This window comes from Vespa mandarinia, chromosome 2 (genome assembly GCF_050613455.1).
Source record: "Vespa mandarinia isolate Hongniang chromosome 2, ASM5061345v1, whole genome shotgun sequence".
In the NCBI taxonomy this organism is placed as follows: Eukaryota; Metazoa; Arthropoda; class Insecta; order Hymenoptera; family Vespidae; genus Vespa; species Vespa mandarinia.
Window position 1 is genome coordinate 13,051,380 of NC_140811.1, and position 23,621 is coordinate 13,075,000.

At 32.5% G+C, this 23,621-nt stretch overlaps 1 protein-coding gene across 17 annotated transcripts in view; it reads left to right on the top strand.

Annotated features, from left to right (window-relative positions):
* kek5 (leucine-rich repeat, immunoglobulin-like domain-containing kekkon 5 protein) overlaps positions 1-23,621 on the top strand; it is a 237,071-nt gene that overhangs the window by 13,651 nt on the left and 199,799 nt on the right. The window contains exon 1 of one of the 17 annotated variants that reach the window (XM_085664801.1): positions 737-936. The exons of 15 other annotated variants lie outside the window; for them this stretch is intronic. The gene's annotated coding sequence lies outside the window, so the exon portion shown is untranslated. Of the gene's footprint in view, positions 1-736; positions 937-15,089; positions 15,109-23,621 lie in introns of those variants that run through there. One more of the 17 variants, XM_085664807.1, reaches the window with a different exon arrangement.

Consider the following 23,621-nt stretch of genomic DNA (forward strand, 5'->3'; position numbering starts at 1 on the left):
TATTACGTTTTTGCATTAGCACATAGACATACACAATATTTATAATAATTATCAACGATTATCGCAAAAGGTTTTTATGTGCTTATATAACGATCCGCATATCGTTACTTAACTAGAAGAACTAGTTCGCATGTTTCACGTGCACTCTCATATATTTTTTAAAGAAACGATCTTATTTCCGTAATTATTATCGGCAATGTTATTTCGTTAATTAAATGTAAGCGATAGCTAGCAAACGTATTAATGTATCTATGTATTAAACTTATCGAATAAGCGGATAAATGAAATGTACAGCGTCTTTCGAGTCTTTCTTTTATCCTTAGTGTAGAAACTTTTCTGTCGTCTCGTTCCGTTGTCTTCTTGCCAACAAGATATTGGAAATACATCGCGTGACAGCTCGACGGCTTCTAATATGAAAGCGATTAAAACATTGAGAAGTGCTTCGTAGAAAAGTTAGATTAAGGTGGGACTAAAGTTCGAACGAGATCCAGTCTCGCCTAGTCTCCATTCGAGCAAACTCCTCATCTCTCTCTCTCTCTCTCTCTCTCTCTCTCTCTCTCTCTCTCTCTCTCTTCATCTACCTCCCTATCTCTCTATCTTTCTTATCTATCTATCTATCTATCTGTCTATCTTCCTCTCTGTCCCTGAAACATCGATCGAACTACGCACGATATACTCTTAACTCTTCAATCCTACTACCCTTGCTCGTAAGTCGTATACAATCGTGCATTCTTAATACACACGTACACCGTTTCTGCATCGAACATAGCATTTGCATTAAGTGTACGATCGATCGATGGAAAATCGCCTCGAAATACAACCGCTAAGAAATCTTACGATCGGTGATATTATCCTTTCCGAGGCTCGAGAAAAGAAACACCATCTTGCTTATACTCGACTTAGAGTGGCTTAGGAGAAGAAGAGAAAAAGATAAAGGTATAGAACCTTGCTAAATACCAGGATTATCCTGGACTAACGTCTATTACTTCAAGCTTTAAAAACGTTTGCTACGTGGGGCTTTTTATAAACTTTCTTTTTTAATTAACGTATGCGCTAATGTATTTACGTTAATTAAAATAATACATATATGTATGTATGTGTTTACGTTAATTAAAATAACATATATATATATTATTTCACATATTATTATTAGACATATTATTTCACTGATAAAAGATATTTTAATTGAAGAAAATTATAGGAAGAATTAACACGTTATATATTAAAAACACGTTCATTCGAAAAAATGAACAATATCATAGCGATCACATTGGGATTAAAATTTTTATGATATCGTCTGAAACTTTTTCGTTTCTCACAACGAAAGTACAAGAAAAGCACATCCGATTCGCGTTCTGCTCTCCATGTTAGGGGTTGCTACCGCCCTCCAAATTTACTACCTCTGTGAAAGATAAATGTTCATCGTGTTGTGGAACAAGTGTGATCCCAGCAAAATAATTCTCTCTCTCACTCTCTCTCTTTCGTTCTGTTTTCTTTCGTGGAACCACGAAAGTCTGTCGTCAAGTTTGATATGTCTCGTCGTAAATACTTCGTCCCCTAGAAAAAGTTTTTAAGAGACTTGAAAAAATGTCAGCTATTCGCGTTCTAAATATTCTTAAGATTACGCGAGGAAGATCGCGTATAGAATATATAATCGAAATCAAATTCGAATGAAATACTTAAATAAGCTTGTTTAACGTGTTACCCTTAATGATAAGTAGATTTATAAGTAGGATTAGTTAATTCGTTGAAGGAATTAATAATACGAAGTTTGAGGAAAATATAAAAATATAAAAATTTCTCTTTATCGTTCTCTTTTTTCTTCTTCTTCTTCTTCTTTAAAAAAGTTATCGTCATTAAAAGATCCAATAAGTGTTGACGTCGATGTTCTGGCAGACATAGCATGCGCATAGCTAGAATATTTTTCTCGCTATGGAAGTTAGTCGCGATTCATCTCACCCGGAAAATGTGCTCTTTCCTTTTCTTTTCTTTTCTTCCCTTCTCTTTCTCTCATCTTTCTTCTTTTCACTCTCTTGTTTACTACGTTTTGCTTTCTCTTTTCATTCCGTGCTTATCTGCTTCAAAGTTTGAATCGACGTTAGTACGTGCATGCAGGCGGACCAAAAGGGCCGTGAGAAAGAGAGCCAGATAAAGATATATATATATATATATATATAAAGAGAGAGAGAGAGAGAGAAAGAGAAAGAGAGAGAGAGAGAAGAGAAAGATGAAAAGTGGGGAAGGGAGAAACCTGATTTGTAACTTCTGTACGACGTGAAACGCGCCGTTCTATCACGGTAAATTCTCCTTTCGTTCCCGGATTTAGTGCTACTTCGCGGATTAACGAAGTGCTTTGATCCATCTCGAGACTCGGAATTCTTCTCTCTCTCTCTCTCTTTCTCTTCTCTCTCTCTCTTCTCTCTCTCTCTCTCTCTCTCTCTCTTTCTCTCGTTCTTTTTCTCTTTCCTGCTTTAGGAACAGGATGCGATTAAACGGAAGAAAAATATTTCGTTGAAATATTACTTCATAACATTTTTAACGTAAACATCAAGATACGTTTTTCTTTGTTACGACGGATATTTCTTACTTACATATATCTATCTAAGCCGTTATATGAAATGTTCGTCGTTGATACGCAATAACGTATAATTCGGGATTTCGTTTACTCATAAATCAAGCGTCGAGTCGTATCGAATCAATTTCGAACGAAATTACAAAATATGAGAGGGGGAGAGGAAGAAAGAGAGATAGAAGGAGAAAGAGAGAGAGAGAGAGAGAGAGAGTGAAGGGCCAGGTCATCTAGGAGAATCGTTTCGAAATCTCCCACGCAAATTTGTGTCGTTTTATTCTCCTATTTATCTTCAACCCCCCTTTTCCGTTTAACGTTGCTTACCTACCCTCGAATTAATGCGCGACTCCGAAAGCAACCCTCTTGTCGAAAACCTCGTTTCCTTTCCAACCACTTTGAATCCCACTTGATTCTCCTGCTTGTCCCAAAATAATCGTGCAATATCTACGTTATAGGCATCGAAGATAAAAAAGGTATTTCGAACGAAGAATAGGAAAAAAGTGAGGAAGGAAGGAAGGAAGGAAGGATGATGATCATGTTGTCACATGAAAGACTTTGCCATAGAAAATGTTATATGTTTAACGTTGTAATATCTTTTTTTTCTATCTATTTTTCAATGCAACAAGAAATCGTTCGATAGTTAAATCGAGATGAATATTAAAGACCTTCATTTTTTTTCATTGACGATGAGAAATATCGTAATTTGTACCGTATCAATGATTCGTATTGTTCTTCCATAAACACGAAGAAAATCAAACAATTAAATTATTTTTACAACGAGATTATTCTCTCGTTTAGAAAAGCATAGTCTACAATATTCATATACATATAAATTTCTTTTGAATTATATAAAAATGTTACGATTATTTAAAACAGTCATTGAAATTTAAAGAAATTGTATTTATTTCTATTTATATTTTTTTTTTTCGAAATTTAAGGAAACGTAGAGTGAACGTCTTGTTGACAGTTATTGTAAATTTGTTCTCTTGTTTATAATAGATAGGATTCATGTTCAGGTTTTAAATCGAGCCGGTTTATTTAAAAAATAAAAGATATCGTATTCGAAGCTTTCGCGAGCTCGATATCACCGGTTCGGCTTGTTCCCCTCATGGTTAACACTTTTTTATCGACATTATAGATTTCAAGCAAAAGTATCATAAAATATCTGACCACCAGTATAGTTGATATCTTTGGATGTATCAGAGGCGGTAGCTACGGCAGAGGGGAGTAAAGGACTTCGGCATCTTTACGATAGTTTTTTAATATCTCGAAGCAACTCGTTGTATACGAGAACGGTTGCCTTTTCTACGCATTTACGATTCTGAGTCACGTTTGCAATAAGCGATCGGCCATCGGGGAGAATGCCTGTTGGAGAGATATAGTATATAAGTACATATATACTATATGTACATATACACATACTTACGTTGCATCGGTTGAGTGCATCCACCGCTTGTAACTTTTCTCTCTGCATCTCAAAACGGCAAAACGATTCCATCTCTTATTTCCTTTACCGTAAGAAAGAAAGAAAGAAAGAAAAAAAGAAAGAAAGAAAGAAAGAAAGAAAGAAAGAAAGAAAGAAAGAATGAACGAACGAAACGTATGAAGAAAGAGAATGAAATGTAAAAGAAAAGAAACCTTTCTCTATCCGTTGACAAAAATACAAGATCTTCTTATTAATAATAAAGACGTTTCTTTAGATTTTTCTTGTCGAAGATAGAATTTTAAAACTTGCAAATAAAAAAATAAAGAACGTTTTCCTATTACGTTAAAGAAAGTAGATTAATAAACTCGGCAATCATTGTATAAACATTTAGTTACACAGAAGTATATATAAATAAAGGAACGAAAAAAAGATAGAAAAATGTAAGATAGATAGATAGAGAAAGAGAGAGAGAGAGAGAGAGAGAGAGAGAGAGAGAGAGAGAGAAGAAAGACGGAAAGAAACAAAGAGAAAGGATAAACTTTGGATCGCCACATCTGCTTGAAATTCAAGGAGATATGTGTGCGCTCGACGTGAAAGAAAGACCCTTGGGTTTAACCCATTTACCAGCGAATGTACAGTTTAATGGGTTAAAAGGGTGCGTACGGTGAATCGTATCTATGCGTGAATGTATGTATATGTATGTATGGGCGCCTGGATATTCTCTTTCTCTCTCTCTCTCTCTCTCTCTCTTTCTTTTTCTCTCTTGTAAGAGACACACCCTTCCGTCGATAAATTTCTTCCTTTCGTGTCGTCACCCGTTATAGGCCATTTTAAGTATACTCATCAAACGAGTCATGTATAGGCCACGAACAAACCAAGTGAATTTCCTTGGCATTCATTGAAAGCTCACAAATGCGATTAATTTTCTGCTCCATTTGCCACTTTGATCCTTTCCGCTTCGTTACGAGTATCGAAGGTCTTTCAAGTTAAATTCTTAAGGTGGTTACGTTGAAGCGTAAGGTTGATGGTTTGGAGCAACTGCCGTTTAGAAAGTTTCTCTTTTCTTTTCTTGCTTTTCTTTTTTTTTTTTTTTTTTATGACCGAAGTCCTTGAAAATACTCGACGATGCCAGGATAATCGTTTGAGTCGCTTCTTTCTAGACGGTGAATTCTAAACGTTGTAAATAATAAAATAATAATACGAATCATCGATCTTCTCGATAAACGTCATGAGATTAATACGGATGAAGAAGCTTGTTAAATAGATCTTTGTTTATGTCGAATCACTTTTTCCTATCAATATCTACAATTTATCTTTTTAAATATAGAAGAAATAAACATTGTTATTTCTACGAATAACTCTTTGAACTTTCGAAGACTGAATTTTGTAAGTTAATGCCAGGCGTTTCGTTATAATCTTATCCTCTTTTTCTCTTTTCTCACGTACACACGGGTCGTCTATATTTTTTTTCTCTTTTGCAGTAAAAGGAAATGAGGTTAACGGAGCGAGAGTTCTACTAGAATTTGCGACAAAATGGAGTGGGATAGCCATTGAATTCGCTCGTTTGGATTTCTTTTAATGGCTTCATTTTAAAATGTAAGAGAAGGATACAAAATTCATTCGATTCAACTTAGCGAAAGATAAGATATATATATATATTTATTATATTAATTTTATATATATATATATGTCAAGGAGAGAAAGAGGAAGAGAAATTATCGAGATTAAATTTACATATGAGAGCGAATACTTTCCAGAGCAGATAATATATTTATCTTTTGAGAATGAATATATAAATTGTTCACGTGTAATTTTTCCCACGTCTATAGTCTCATATCAAATCGAATGATCACGAAGAAGTCCAATTTTTTGTTGAAGTAATCATATTTGTTATATTTATTTCTATGCGTCAAATTTCGGTGAAAACGAGCCAATGAGAAAGGGAAACAGAGAAAGATAAAGAGTGATTGATAGATGATATATATATATATATATATATATATATATATATATATATATGTAAAATATTTGTTTTGCGCATTCTTTTTCAAATATAATCAACTAATTTTTACGTAAATGGACAATGGAATGAAGGTGTAAAACGGGAGAGATTACAAGATAAAAAACGTCGGCTCATTCATATCTACGAAAAACGATATTGCTATATCGTATTTGATATAATGATTTTTATTAACCACGCGTATTTTGACGATCGATTTCATTTTATTTATTCTCCCATTTTGTTTTCTTTTATTAAATTTTTAATCTCGATAGATCCCACGCATGGGAAGATTTTGTTTTCACTTTCAGATGAAAGTCGATATTGGGATATTTATTCTGTTATTGAAATACGCGAGAAAATATGTAGAAACATATAAATGCGTAAAATATATCTATTTCGAACATAAAAATGGCGCTTTATAAATTTATAAAAATGTTATTTTTATATTAATATAACAATATACACCCAATGATAATATTTAATTTCTATCTCCGTCTTTTTGATAATTTCGATTATATTCAATATTCAATAAGATATTTTAATAATTCTATTTTTAAGGGAAATCATTATAAACATCGAATAAAATTTATAATTTTGAATACTATAAAGCAAGTGAAGAAGAATACGTCGAAACTTTCTTAATTAAATTAAATTTCTTGTCATTTTTTAATTATCTCCATACCTTTCGATTAACATCATTATTTCTTATATATACTTGTAAAAAGATAAAATTAAAGAGAAAATGTTGCAATTACTTGTTACGGATATCGATGTAATTTTTATCAAAGATTTCCATAGAAATTTGTAAACGTCTTTTCTATCGTTTTACAGTGGAGAAGTGTTAAAATAACATTCACGGGGCTACAAAGGGCCATTGTCGACGTGTAATAGCATCATAAAAGGCGTTAAATGCGCTATAAAAAATGAATTAGAGAGAATGAGAGAGGAAGGAAGAGAGAGAAAGAGAGAGAGAGAGAGAGAGAGAGAGAGAGGAGAGAGAGGATATGATAGACACGGAAGCCAATCTAACGGAATCATTCGAAGAGTGCCGAGCATGTACTCATATCCTTATATTAAAAGCCATGATAGACACAGTCGGTGGTCTATGTCGGAGACGTTTCCACTGAAATATTCATCTTGGTAAGGGAACGTTGATCCAGAGGCGGTGCGAACTAATCGTTGCCCTTTGAAACGTGACTAAGAGCTGACCCTTCACATAGGTCTCCTCTTGGACGAATAAACGATGTAGGATAGAAAGGGTATGCGGGAGAAGAAGATTTATGGATGAAAGGAGATATATATATATATATATATATATATATATATATATAGACAAAAAAGGATAAAAGAATGAACGATAGGTAGAGAAAGAGTATCGATGTGGTCTTAGACAAATTATCAAACAAACGACGTAAATCTTTTAAAACAATATTGCTTTCTTGATATTGCGTAGTTCTTTTTGAAAGTTTAGCGAAATTTCTGTGAATAGTTACAAAGGTAGATAACTCGGTTATCTTTCTCTGTATGTAAACTTTGGTCCAAGGTTAAAGTTTAATACAAAGGTATCGTCATTACTCCTGTTTGTTTGTATTTTGTTTTTGTGATAAATGTTTATGTAAGATAATCACGGTGTGTTTACGAGCATCTTATTTTTGTTATTCTTTCCTTGTCTCTTCGCTCATTCGCTTATGGCTCGTCACTGTTGTCTGATCGAGAACGCCGATCCGCTTGAATAGGTATAACGTCAGTCTTTATTTATTACTTCGATGAAGAGAGTAATTGGGAGTGAAAAAGTAATGTTCAATTCGACATTTTGAATATTCTAAATGCATTATGAAACGCGTGTAAACATTTTAAATAGCAAATTGATCCTAAGATATATATATATATATATCTTATATATGTAATATCAAAACGATCGAGTCTCGTCAAATAAATCAAATCCCTCAGATATTCTATCTTAGATATTCCATTACTACTCGAATCGTAATTAATATACTTGTTTATATTTAATACATTAATTACTTAGCTACTCACGGCAATTATAATTATGTACTTACTTTGAATCAATATAATTCATAAAGGATTTTGATTAAATATGTAGATTTTTTATTTATTTATTTTTTTTTTATTTTTAATTTTAATATCGATGGATAAGTAATTAAAACAGTGAAATTAAAAGATAGAAATTATGTTGTCGAGAATATATTCGTTCGCAAATAATATCTTTATGAGATAGAGGATATTTTTAAAATGTTCGACAAATATTTCACATTTCAAGATGTTCGAGAGAATTTATTATAGTGTAATACTTCGTTGACCGTAAAAAAAATTTTAATTTACAACGTATGTATTCTGTAGAAATTATTTGAAGGCTTTTTATATGCAATATTTCTTTTTCTTTTTTCTTGGCATAATTGATCGGTGATCAACACAAAAATTGAATCGAAGAGTTGTCTCATTTTTCTGATAATTTGAAATTATGTATCGATTGTTCCTATTGCGAATGATTTAGTTAAAAAAGCTTACTTCTTTCTTCGAAATTGCTTTAAATCTTTTTGCGCTATTAAACGTTCCCTGACAAGCAATTCAAGAGAGGAAAAGAGGGAGAGAGAGAGAGAGAGAGAGAGAGAGAGAGAGAGAGAGAGAGAAAAGGGACCTATTTGGACTTTATGACATATAGAGAATAAAAGTTCACGAGGCAAAAAAATAAAAGGAACTCTCCTATCGTTATGATCATAAATCCATTTAGTCATAAATGACGAATCTTATATTTTTTCGATAGGTAATTTTTTTATTTTAGCATGGTCCGAATTAAACGAAAATCTTAAGTAAAAAAAATACAAAAAGAAAAAAAAAGAAAGAGAGAATAATAAAAATGCATATGTGGGATATCTGACGTCGACGTAGTCAAACTCATATAATCAAAAATTAAAAAGGAAAATGAAACTTTTTCATTGGTTCGGTCACTTTGAAAATTTTGAACAGCCATTAAAAGTTGGTGGTACCGGTGGTAAAAGTCTTCTGAGGTCGTCGTCGTCATTAGGATATTAAAGAAAGAGACCAAGATAAAGGGGTAAAGTAGAGAAAAGCGGTGTGTAGTACGGACGCGTAGTTTGTGGGAAGTTCACCGATACATCGAATTTCCCAAGGGAATAGTCTTTACGAGGTCTCTGAACGATGTTGACGCGTTTCTAAGTTCGGACTAACAATACAAGCTGCTTCTAAGGCGATCAAAAACAAAACCATCGAAAGCGAAGCTTCTATCGATCAATAATTCATTTAAGATGAAATTTGATTCGTATTTCGTACGTACTATGACATTGATTTGGATAGAAATCCAGAATGAAATCGCAAAGTCTCTCTCTCTCTCTCTCTCTCTCTCTCTCTCTCTCTCTCTCTCTTTCTCTCTATTCACATTAATTTCTCCGACGATCAAGAACAAATACATACCAGCGTCGCAGCTCGTTCTTAATATCTTGTCTCTCGTGAACATTGAGGAATTCGCATACGTAAGATATATTATATCTACGTGTTCCGTTCGATAGCAGCCAGCGCAATTTGAAGCAAGATGGTCACGCGATACCAAAGGATAGTTATGGGACACCTCTCTTATCGTCCTCTCTCTTCTATCAACTCCTTTCGAATGAGCTCACCACACAGCATTCGAAAATACGAGTCAGACATCGAATATTCTCACTTCTTTCTCTCTTTCTTTCATTTATTCCTTTCACTGCTGAATTTCGATCTCTCTTACTGACTCGTCGAATTCTCTGACATTTTTCATTTATTCATCTTTTTCTCGTAAATTTCTCTACTTTAAGGGATTTTCTGGAACATTTTTTATTCCCTGTTTTTTTTTTTTTTTTTTTTTTTTATTTCATAAATTCCTTTTTTGTTTTTCTATCTTTTCTATGTACAAGGTTTTATCATCAATCAGGAATATTCAAGTATCCTTCTAATCACGTATTCAATCCTTTCTCGTATGTAAAGAAACTTACGTTATATTTACAAAGAAAAAAAAAAGAGAGGGAAGAGAAAGAGAGAGAAAGAGAAAGAGAGAGAGAGAGAGAGAACGCTTCGAAACGAAGTAGCCTAGTTTAGTAGCCCGACTGAAACGACCGATCGATTTCCTCGCGTGGTTGCAAAAAATTGTAAAAGAATTCACAATATACTTACTATATACAGCGCAAAGCGTCTCTCTCTTTTAACGTATTTACGAACTAACTTAGGTTTATTCTCTTCGGCCCGTTTCGCGTACGTCCTAGTCCAAGCTTTTCTGACCATTTTCACCTCGTAAAGTAGAGAATAGATGTGTTTCACACGGAAGAGAGAAAAAATATGCCGATAAAGGAGAGATAAGAACTGGGAACAAAAAAGAAAAGATATCGGTCAACATCTTGGTTATAAATATCGCGGTATTCATATTCAAAGAAAATTCGTATTTAAGAAAACAGGAATTATTTTGCCTATCCTATCTTCAACTCAATCTATTCTTTATATACGGCTTTTTTAAAAAGAAGAGTCTTTATAACTTACAAAACAGAGAGCGTCGTTGAAAGACTGTGATCCTTGAAATAAACCCCTTGTTAAATTATTCTTACGTGCAATAATTTTTATTATACTTTGTAAACGTGGAAGTTATATCGTGCGATAATTAGAAAATATGGTCATTTTTTGTTGTTGTTTTATATTTTTATTTGTTTTTTTTTCCTTTTTCTTTAATATTTTTACTTATAATAGGATACGACAAACGAAATATACTTCTTGTTTTCCGCTTCATTTATACGAAAAAAGCTGTTTTTTCTCAACCGTTCTTATGCGAGGAGGAAGCAAACAGCTCAGAAAGAAATGCTCCATCCAGATATATCGTATAATTTCATTATTGTTTGCCAAGGGAGCGATGAAATAATGTTTTTATATGTCTCTGGATATCCTATATTGGTCGGTATAATTTCTTTTTATAGAAATGGTGATGTCTGCTATGATGATGATAATGATAATAATAATAATAATAATAATAATAATAATAATAATAATAATAATAATTATAATAATAATAATAATAATAATAATAATAATAATAACAAGAATAACAATAACAATAATAAATTAATTGCATACACAATAAAACAGGATCACGATCATAGATGGAAAATAGGTCGTAGGAAAAGGAAGAAGAGATCGATGAGTACGATCTTGAGTAATAATGAATCGTCCTGTGAATTTTATAACTGTTGATGTTACCCTTTAACCTTTAATTTTCACGTAGTGATGGCTTTTCGCAATAAAATGAATGATATTATAATAATAATTAATATTTCGAATAATTTTACTATAATTATAAGACACGTAAAAAGGCAGATATATCTTTCGATCTTTTATTAGTTCATTCTGTTAGTTTTTCTGTATATTTTCGTTCTGTGTATTTTTAATATCATTCTGTATATTTTTACAAAAAATCAACGGCATTAATCTCCAGGTTTCACAAATAAAATGAAGCTAGAAAAAGATTTGCGTCAATAATAGTTTACAAAAATAAATTGATAATATAATCTATTTTTATTTTAAGCGAATATAAATTAGATCAAATAGAAAAATTCATAGAAGATGAATTATAGATTAGCACGATATTGCTTTGAAAAATGAAATATTTTCTGATCTCTCTTTTTTTCTTTTTTTAGCTCTCTCTCTCTTTCTCTCTCTCTCTTTATATATATATATATATATATATATATATATATATATATATATATCTTCAATTGCTCGATTTAGATCGAAAAAGATTTAAATCGAAAATGAATGTATCATTATTTACTCAAGATATGATAACAACTCGATACGTTTACATATTACGTAAATTATACTATGAGAGAGAGAGAGAGAGAGAGAGAGAGAGAGAGAGAGAGAGACGGATTGACAATATCCTTTCTCAAGGAAACCGATTATTGTACATAATTTTTGGATATAATGATCAAATAAATAATTGATTATCAACGTAGATAATTAAAGTTATCATTATGTCTAAAGTGTCCAAGCAATTCTAGATATTTCAGATAATTACTTCAAGTATTTGATAGATATTATTGCTTGCGATTTTTCGTTCATATATAAAAATAAATATGATGAAAAATAATCGGCAAAGTCAGTTTAAAGACGTATATTTATATATTCCACGGCTCGATAGCTCTGAGTTTGCGCATGGATAATATTTGAGGCTTTCCCACTTTTGCTCCTTTTATTTGCCTTATCATTTACTTCCCTCCATCTTCTCTCCTCCTCTTTCTTATCATCCCCCTACCAGCTTTTTTACCCTTTCTCATTCTTGTTCCGGCGTTACCCCTCCTTTACATTTTCTTCCCCTCCTTTCTGATGCTTTTACCAACACATCGAGAGGTCGAAAGATCCCTTCGATATTTCGTTTCTGCTTCCTTTCTCAGAATTGCGACTTATTTCAGCATCTTCACCGAGACGATGTCTTCCGGCTTATTTGTGAGAATGCTAGCCACCCTTCTAGTCATTGATTCCTTTCGTGATTTTTCCCTTCTTTACTTCTCTGATTTTTTTTTTTTTTTTTTTTTTTTTTCTATAGTTACGACAATTTCCCTTGGAACATTGATAAGAAATCAGAATTCTCATCGTGTGTTATTTGACGTATCATAAATTTCTCTGGGTAAAATAAAAAGTAGAATTTAGCAAATCGAAAAATTTTAGGAAAATATTTAATATTTAGAGATCTAAAAAAAAAAAAGAAATGTAAAAGAGTCAGTTAATTAATTTAATTTCTGTGAGGTCTCATTGACTTGACACAATTTTTAAAGATATTTAAAATAATTTAAATTTTAGTATATTTAAAATTAGAGAACGTGGAGTTTATTATTTATTTAAATATTCACCAACTCATCTTAATATCGAGCTTGATAATGTCTATGTTAATAATATCGGTAATTCATGAACTTAACGTGTATTTATAATTTTGAGGATATAAAAACATTATTATAGTGAGAATTTTTATTTGGTTTCAATGCAGTTGTAAAATCGTATCGTAAATTTGTTCTACGTCAATACGGAAACGAAGAATAAAACTTTCCGATAATCTTCACATACCTACCTCGCTATCTTTCGAGTATAGTATACAAAAATCATTTATACGTATTCTTACTTAATCCGAAATAATTATAATGCTTCCTAAAAAAAAAAAAGAAAAAAGAAATAGAAAAATAAAATAAAAGAAAAGAAAAAGAAGATAAAGAATAGTTCACTTCGCTTAAAAATAAAAAGCCGGATTCAAGATTGACCTAATTTTATTTATTTACATTTCATGCACGTATCGCATAATGGATGAGCTTCTTTTCAAAATTTTTAAATAGATATGTATTTTGAAAAAAATGGAGTAGATGAAAAAAATCATTTTCTCTCTCGCCGTGAGATATTATTAAGATAATAATGAGATAGAAAAGGATAATGTATAAAAAAGAGAAAGAAAGAAGAAACGAAAGAAGAAGAAAAAACATGAAGAAGTAATGAATCTTATTAGACATTTTTCTAACAATGACGAAGTAAAATTGCTGGAAAGAATAATGGGAATTCGAACGGAGTCAATAACCCATATGTAACGGGTTCTTTAATAAGAAATCGTCTTTCTCCTTTCTTCGTAACTTTCATAGAGAAAGATCCTGTTGCAATTTATCAGGAAGGATAACATGCTTCCATGGTCACTCTTCCGCTGTTCCGAATCGTGTAATCGCAAGGGAGAAGTCTAATCAACTATCTGTCAGTCCTTATCCTCATACGGTACAGTCCGATTCAATAATGTCCAATGTAATCTAGCCTTGCGGCAAGACTGCGACACACATGACGCGTCCGAGCTTTAAACCCCAACATCCTCCAAATGAAATGTCGACCCACTTTACTACAACGGTCTACCTTATACCCTTGATAAAACGGTGTACGATATTTCAAACTGCATTTTTCCAAAAAACGAAAAAAATAAAGGACGAATGCATTCGCACCTTTCCCCTTTCCTTTTCGCAGGCTGTCTTCTCTTTTCACAAACTAACCTTTTCTCTCTGTCGCCAAAACTTTCTAGCGCATTTAACCTGACATAGAAATCGATACTTCTTTGTTCGGAGTCGATAAGTTTCTTCGCGATTGTCAAATCACACGTAAAAGAATAGTTACCGACTGAATAAGAAGAAGGATTGTTCCTGGTTTATCTTTCAGCTAGACCTAATCTTATCCTTTTCTAAAAGTCTGTCGACTGAACGATATTAATGAAATTAGTTGTAATTAGATTGCAAGTTATGCTATTAAAAATGAATAGATCTTTCCAGATTTTCTAATTCGTCGAAACTCTGTAGACGTATCACGGGACAAGAAGTTAAAGACGTTTGCTTCGGTCTGCAAATTTTAAAACTTTTCCAGAACTTTTCTTCTTCTTTTTTCGTCTTTCTCTCTCTCTCTCCCTCTTCCTCTCTCTTTCTCTCTATTTTTCTGTAGGAAAAGAAATTTGTAGGATCGTTTTATCCAAGTATTCGTGCATGCGTGTATAAGTACATATGTATAGATTTTCTGTAAGTCTATCGCTATCCTTCAAAAACGTTAGACTTGAGGAAAAGTTTAATAGCGTTCGTAGGTATAAGAATTGAAGCTGGTTCCCCTCAAAATGTGTTATCCAAGATGCGAAAACGATCGTAGGCAACACCACGTGTCAGCTCTATGCACGTAGCATGTGTCCGACAAGGCGTATGAAGGTTTCCTTTTCTGATTTTGAAAGAACTTCAAGATAGATACATTCCCTTTCTTCTTTCTCACAGTTCATTTATTTATTTATTTATTTTTTTTTTTTACTATTCTTAAACTATAAAGCATACTGAACTTTATTTTGAAAAAGAAAACAAGGACAAAAAATACTTTTATTTTTAATTCGTCCAAGCAAAACGCGCCTAGAGATAAATAAGTATATAAATTTTCAATAAAAACCATCATATGCGTTCGACGGTTTTTAACCGAAGGCAAATTTCAATAAAATATGGATGAAACCACACTGACCCATCGTGATAGTAGCGAATGTGTACGTGTTCCGTTAAATTTTCCAATGCTTGGAGAAAAGTGAGTATACGAATCGAATTAAATTTTTCAACCAGCCATTGATGTTTTATTATTCCATTATTTTTTCGTTCCTATTTTCGTATTTTTAATAAAAATTTCGTTTTATTTATCAAATCTTTCTATAAGAAAGAAACGTTTCAACAATTGGTCTTGTCATATTACGAAAAACAAAAGAAATGCATTCTTTATTTTTCTTTGACATATCAAAGGAAGCATACATTACAATTTTTTTTAACAGTCACGAATAAAATAAAGTTCTCTTAAGAATATTTATAACATGACATACGCTAAATTTCAATAATTCGGAATGCACGATATATATAAAGTGCCATCGTAGGTATCTCTTCAAATGTATAAGTGGAGTTTACCCAAAAGGCTTTGTTAAATAACGGTACCCGGCTCGGTCAGAGAACTGGGTATTTCAGAGGCGGAACCAACCGTCTATACGGGATAAAGGAATACAAAAGCTGGAGCTTTTATTCGTTTTAGCGGATAGGATAGGTTTCTGATTACGAAATTACATATGTATGCATAATAAGATCTATAATATGAACTAATGAAGTCAACAAAATAAAAGTCAATAAAAAGAACAAAAAATATTAATAATTCACGAATAATTCACGAAATAACAACTTTAATGTTTATCCCCTTCTCCTTCTCCCAACTGAACTTGATATATTTTAGATAAAATCAAGCGAAATAAATAACAGCAGATATTATGCATATATATATATTCTAATTCGTGAATGTCATTCATTTCATGGCCACGAAATTATCTTAACTCTTTAATTAACTTTAAAAGCATTTACTGGTGACTGGTATGCATTTGGTATTTCTCCCTTATGCAGATACATGTCAAGTTATATTTTATCCACGTTACCACGTGGAATGTTAATACACCCAACATCAAATCGATAAATTCATTTGTCATTCTATCATATACTTACTCGATTAATGGCTTTTTGTTTCTCGTCGGAGGGATCCATTGTTCGGTAATTGTTCATGAAATGCGATCAACGTCGAGGGGTCTTCGATTTGATTTCGACATCAAAAATTTAGACAAAATCAATTCTGGAGCATCCATATTTATTTTTGAAGAATATAATATTATTGAAGAAGAAAAAATTATCTTCAAGATTAATTTAAATACTTATCGAAGATATTATTTCAAACACTTTGTGACAATGAAAATCTTTCGCATTTAAAAGTTTCATAAAACAAAACGAGAATTGCAATTCGAAGAAAGCTTCTCTTTCATTGATTTCTCCTAACGAATTTCCAACGATGATTAGAACGATCTAAAATTCAAAATAACCGATCATTCTTCTCCATGATAAAATATAGAAAAGAACGGAAAAAGGGCAAAATTTTTGGTAAAAAATGAAAATACGTTATATCAAGGACAATACAATACCTTTATACTTTTGCCATATGTATGTACGATCTAGCGAAGATTTATATAAATGTTATTTCAAAGTTCAAAAGATTCAATGAGAGTTCGAAGTAAAGTTGTGAAGAGGAATTTGGGATCTGAAACCTTAACAATAGAGAGCAGCAAATCTAACGACGAACAACGTCGTCCATTGTGACCCGGAAAGGTGGTGGTAGGGTCAATGGAAGGACGGAGAGATTGTCCGCAATTGCATGATTCGATTGGTATCTTTCGACATATGCAAAGTGACTCCTGCGGTTCTCGCACGCGTGACTTCTCGCACCGCGTGCGTCCTTGCGTTTTTCTTTCTTTTATTCTTCTTTCTCCTCATTTTCCAATTTTTTTCTCTTGTCTTTTTTCTTTACCATATGTTATTGTTGCCACAATAGCGTGCATCGCAATCGTTTTTTTATCATATTTTATCGATCTTTCGACTTGTATAAGTACTTACTCACCTTCCAAATGATTTCTCCTTTATTTTTTTCCTTTTTTTCTTTTTTTTTTCTTTTAAGAGTAGAAGAATAAACCGATGATGAATGAAATTTATCATATTCAATAAAACATTGTATTTCCGATGATTTCTAATTTGTTAGCATTGAATACGCTAGAAGAAAAATATCGAACGATGAAAATAGAATGCGTGAGAAAAATAAGGATGCCATCTGCAAAAGTCAAACAAGACTTGAGATAAGTGGATCGAACGAACGAGACCGATAAGCCGTCGAAAATCGATAACTCGTACCTCTGACTTCTTCCGTGAGTGTGTTTATCTTCTTGCGGATATTCGGTGACACTTAACCTGAACTATATACAAGGTTTGACGGAAAAAAAGTATCGAACACACAACACACGTCAAAACGTACGCGATAAAGCAAGTTTTTACGAGATAATAGATAAATGTTTTTCCTTTGGTACGATACATTTTAATGACAATACTACGATCGGTATTTTTATTTATAGGTATCGTCAGATAGTATCAATGTTGTATGTAGCTACAGTTTGGTCGTTTATCGTAATATTTATGCGATATGAGGAGGATAGAATAGATCGTTTAAAAAGTATATACGTATATCACATGTACGTACGTGTTGCTCTTTTTACAATAGTTCATTCAACGAAAGCATTGCTTTGTCCGATGGTAAAAGGAACTTTCTTTGAAAAAGTTCTGCGATATAAAACAAATCTCCCGTAAAGACGAATTTGTAAGGAAAAATTTGCTGACATTGACTCTCGTTGTCTTTCGGAGTAGAAACCCACCGAGATAAGGTATTATGGCTTTATTTCATTGTTGACAATAAGTCCGTCTACGAGAGAACAAAATGTTCAAGTAAGAAAGTTTTGCAGTGGTCGCAAGAAAGTCGTTCTCTCTCAGGAACGTGACTCACGAGTCGACTCGTAAACAAGAAGAAAACGTTTTTCCATCTCTGAACAAAACATATATTTTTAAAAAGCATCGGATCTTACGCAATAAATCCTTTACTATTGGATCTACTCTAACAATGAATTTCTTTTCTTTTCTTTCTTTCTTTTTTTGTCTTTTCAATCAAATATCAAACGATTTCGATTTCTCTATAGAACCTTTCGAATCCGATTAGATTCCCTTCGTTTGCATTTTAATCAACATTATTATTAACACGCATTCATGAACGATTTTAAATATGCAATTTTATTTAATATCATTCGTAATATTGGACGCCGATATACGTAATTTTGTCGTTTTCCTAAACGAATATTGGCTATTATTTTCAAAATCGTTAGTATCTGGTTTTTGCATTGATCATCGAAAATACACGCGTTTCGCATTTAAATATGGATAATTAAATGTCACGAAGCGACGTACGACGTGGGAGTAATTTGTAATCGAACGAACCCCACTACACGTTTCGGAACAACCAATGGCTAATTATAAATGAATTCGTAGTTAATCGGTCGATGATTATCCATCATAATTGCATCCTTCGGCAATTTTCTGCATTTATCGGTGATTTTAAACAGAGAAATTTACGAAATGTTACGGGTTTAATGTTAACTTTTTCGTTAAATTTTGTTATTCTATTTGTTCGTTCATTCGATTTCACATAGATATACAGAAGAAGTATAGAGAGATGCGATAAAAGAAATCCGAATCGTAGACGTCTTTCGGAAAGATCGATAATACGAAAACTAAACCAACGAAATCCTTTTGCCTCGAACAAGACAACGCACTTCCACAGCCGTTCTCACCGTATTATCTCTTAGGATCGTAACGTTTCTTAACATTGAACCCAACAAAGGATCGTTTTCTCACACTTTAAATCCTACATGAATTGCGATTTACGCTTTCGACGTTTTGTTATTGAGAATGGACGAAACAAGATGAAAAAAGATATAAACGAAGAATAAATGAAACGTATAATATTTTTTCTTTGATTTTACGATTATGTTTATATTGATTGGCGAATAAAATGTTTCTTTTAAAAAAGCTGAAAATCTCTTTTCTATTTTATGTATTGTTATTTGATAAACGTTAAGGAATAATAAAATTCTAATGGTCTCTCATCACAGATGGAAAATATTCATTTACGATACTTAAGACAGTTTTAATATGCCTTCCATTTTTTTAAGATAGAATGAAATGAAAAAGTTATTCGTATGGAGTCAGCCTATGATCTTTTATAATTTTGGCTTAAAGATCGAGGAAGCTCTTACTTTTCTTCGTTTACTAGATTGTTCCGGCTTAATGTCAGATGATAAGTTTAATCGACTTTTTGATTTATAAGGTAATTAGTGGAAACGATGAAAAAAAAAAATAGATGAGATCAAGAAGAAAAATAAGAATAGAAGAAAAAGAAAAAGGATTCACAGATGACACGTAATTAGAATGAAAATTTTGAATAATGGTAAATCATTATAAAAAATCATATTTTAATACTATATTTATGATCGATCAATAATTTTCGAGAGCTAGAAAGATCGTTTTTATTTCTTTATTTTTCTTCTTCTTCTTTTTCTTCCTCTTCACCCTTTTCCCTTTCTTCAAGTTAAAACTAGGCTACTTCCTAATTAAAGGTTCGTATGAAATTTCAGTTGGACGAGTTCAAGGACTCACTGCGAAGTTTGAAATTACATAGGCTCTCGTTTTAGGAGAGTCCTTAGTCGATGAATATCGATGTGAGATATCCTTACTTCTTGTAGAGCCACTCTGTATATTCGATTACCTTTAGTCTTAGAGTCACTTTGGAGTGTCAGTTAACGTGTTTACGGGGCTTCTCACTCAACATTTTCATTCTTGTCGCTCCCCTGTTTTCATTCTTCTAATTTCGATCTCTTTAGTTGTGAACGCATTGCATTAATTTTTTTCTTTTTTCATATTAATGCACGCATAAAACAGACGATACAGAGAAAATGTAGAGTTTAAAATAGGTTAAAAAACAAAGCTCAGAGTTCTCCTCGTAACACGAATATATTTGTCTGTTTTATAATTTTGTTTGGATTGTGACAGCGCGTATTTCTGCTGACTTATGCGTAAAGAATGACGCAATTTGTTTTGTCTTTTGAAGTACGAGCTTTGAACAAGACGATGGTAATACGGCTGTAACGTGGCATATTGAAAAAAATATTTCAAATATTCTTTGTAAAAATAAGGATAATTTTTATGTAACTCGTTAATCGGCTAAAAATAACAATTCGATACCAATCGAACCGAAAAGTTTATTGTTTGTTTCATTATTTTCGTAAATGCAAATAAATCAAAGCTTTGATCATTATTCGTGAATCGTATATCAAGTAAAAAAATATATAAATGATTTATAAAAAGCTGCAATAACGTACCCTTCTCCTGCTAAGGTAGTCCATCGGATTTATCGCAAAACTTTTCGATTCAACTGGACTCGAAGGGAGGTAAGGGAGTATCGCGTAGAAGATACGCTTTCACTGTATTCGTTTACGAGAGGATTCGTTCTGCTTGTAATTTCCTAGTTTCGAGGCTTAGGCGTCAAAGTTCGGATGTTACGAAACTTCGTTCTAGCAATTCTCCCCTTTCCAACTTCGTTCGAGCGTAATTTCTGCGAAGCAACAGGAATTACGATCAAATTCGGATATATTATCGATACTCGCATCTCTAACTTCGTGATTCGCGAACGAGATGAGCTTTTTGATGTTCGTGAACGACCGTCTCTTTGCTTTACTCTCGACGAGAGTTCTTCTCTCTTCTTCTCTCTTCAAAGAGAGATCTATCGAATTTTAAGCTTGCTTCCTTACTCGTTATCAGTTCGATTTCTCGAATGGAAATATCGTGAAATAAATATATTTAAAACGAAATTTTCATTATCGTTTTTTTCACGGGAAAAAGAAATCTCATTACACTGATCAATTTATTTTAATGGCGTGTGTTGTACTGTAGAAGCGCGTAAGAGACTTGTCAACATATTAAGAAAAAAAAAGAGAGAAAAAAAAATTAAATAAAATGGCTTCCGATCGTAATTTTCTCCGCATCGATTATATCGTGTCGTATATAAAATATATAGATGTATACATACATATATATGTACATATACATTATACATATATATATATATGTATATATACATATATATATATACATATATATATATATATATATATATATATATATATACATTCACATCTACATGCTAGCGATGAAATATCAATAAAGCTTTTCATGCCATCATTATTTCTGTTCGATGCAGAGAAACTTGAATTTGCTATTCTATTCGCAAAATTTCAAATTGCTTATTACCGCTCTCCCAATTACAATATTACCGGAAAAATGTAAATAGCGCGGCTACCTTTTCCTCTTGTAATAAACGAATAATTTCGATGGTAGAAACTCATCGGTAATGCCGATAACTGGTATTGCAAAAAAAAAATAGAACCGTTGTATATGTATTTTGTTTGTGTAATTCTCTACATCATTTAAATGAATGATTATTTCGTCAAACATTCGTTCTTATTTCGATATTCTATTTAAAAAGTTTGTGTACCTAACTATTTATAATAGTTATGTAGACATAACTATTTATAATGGTTATGTAGATATAACTATTTATCATTCGCTCGTATATATTATTTTTCATTTTGTTACTCCAACGATTTTGTCTGAGTTGCAAGATTGCAAGCGGACAAAGATTGAAAACGTATCTACTATCGAAGTAAAACTAATCTTTTGAAAGCTAGAGTTCTACGTACGACTCAAGGAGCCTTAGCTTTCTTCAAAAAGAATCTCACTTTTGTGGTTGGAAAGTGGTCGGCAAGTTTGGCACGTAAAGGGCTAAGGCACAATATGAAGACTGAAAATCTCTTTCGACTTTCTTCTTTGTGATATTCCTTCACGAACTTACTCTCCGGTCAAGTATAGGTTCAAAGATCGATAAGCTCAATGATGGAAACACGCACGACCATGTACGTTTCTACTCAAAAATCTGATAAAAGACGTGAGTTTGTATCTGCGTTGAAATAATGTACTTTCTCTCTCTCTCTCTCTCTCTCTCTCTCTCTCTCTCTCTTGCTCTTACTCTTTCTCTCACTTCTTCTCTTCAAAAAATCGTTAGATTTTGGAAGAAATTTCATATCTCAGAAACTTCCGAAATATTTTGAAATAAACTTATATACTAACGATATAATTTCGACGCTATTGTCATGTTTGTGATATTTTAAAACTTTGCGTCAGTGAATTACAATAATTATTGAAGTTAACCGAGTAATTTGTTAACTTATATCGTGCAAATTACATTTATTGTTTAAACCGACGTCAAGGGTTACAATTTATCCGAAATTACATGGTCTCTTTTTAAAGTTCTACATTAACGTGTAAAAGTTGGATGCAGTTAAGAACAAGGTCGTTCTCTCACACGAATTTAGTCGTGAAATTGGCAATTAGTTGGGTACTCTCTTTCTCTGTGGAAAATGTCGCATCACCGAATTTCAGCATCGGAAATGGTTACATGGAATAAATAATCACCAATTCCACGAGAGGATTTGTATTCTCGTGACAGCTCATTTTTTATTTTTTTTTTCTTCGTTTACTCAGAGGGAGAGAGAGAGAGAGAGAGAGAGAGAGAGAGAGAGAGAGAGAGAGAGAGAGAGAGAGAGAGAGAGAGAGAGAGATAGAGATAGAGAGATCCGACTATTTTTTTTTCTCTTTCTCTTTTTTAATTTTTTTTCACGGTTCGATGAAAAAGAAATGTAAAAAATTTTTCGACTGGTCGAGATGTAATGCGTCTCTTAGCTTTGACGTTGGAAAAAAGTCAAAAGTTCTTCGCGGAAAGCTATTGCCCACTTTACCATATACCGTTTGGTACGACTCACAAATGTGGCAAAGAGCAAGAAGAAATTGCACTTTTCCAAGCTCGGAAAAAGCTCAGGCTCTTTTACCTTCTTCTCTATCCTACTTATAAATGTGAATTTTATTTCACAGTTTCGAAACGCGCTGTGACTGCTGTTACTGCTGCTACTGCTGTTATTACTGCCACTGCTCTGTTAATACTTATGCTGTCGATTCAGCCTCGATATGAAAATTTATAAATGCAGACAGGTGGATATTACCAGAATAGGAAAATTTAATCTCGCGATATAATATTATTAGAAAATTTGATGTCGCGCGAAGAGGAAGGAACGATTGTAATTGTGCGGATTCAAGAAATATGAGCTTCGATTCGCTCAATTTAAAAGAAGAAAGATGAAAATTGAGATGTTAGTCACGATATTCGTGCGAAATGTAATTTCATAAATCCATTTAATAGAATTTCCTTTGTTATGACGTAATTCCAAAGGATATCATCGTTTGTTGTAATTTTTTTTATGAGAGATCTTCTTTCTCTTATAATTTAAAATGATACGAATAAGTATTTGCCGAAGCAATTAGATTTGAACGAATATTAACATTGTTTATTTAAATAGAAAAGAAATTTATCAATTAAGTTGACATTACGCAAAACAACTTATTCGCTGAAGTCACGTTATGATAATGATTTTATGTAATGGATTTTTGGATGCTTTCATTCAAAATATTACATTACGAAAGCTTAGTTGAATGTACATACTTGTCTATGGAAAAGTAAGCGAGTTTTTTTTTTCTAGTCAC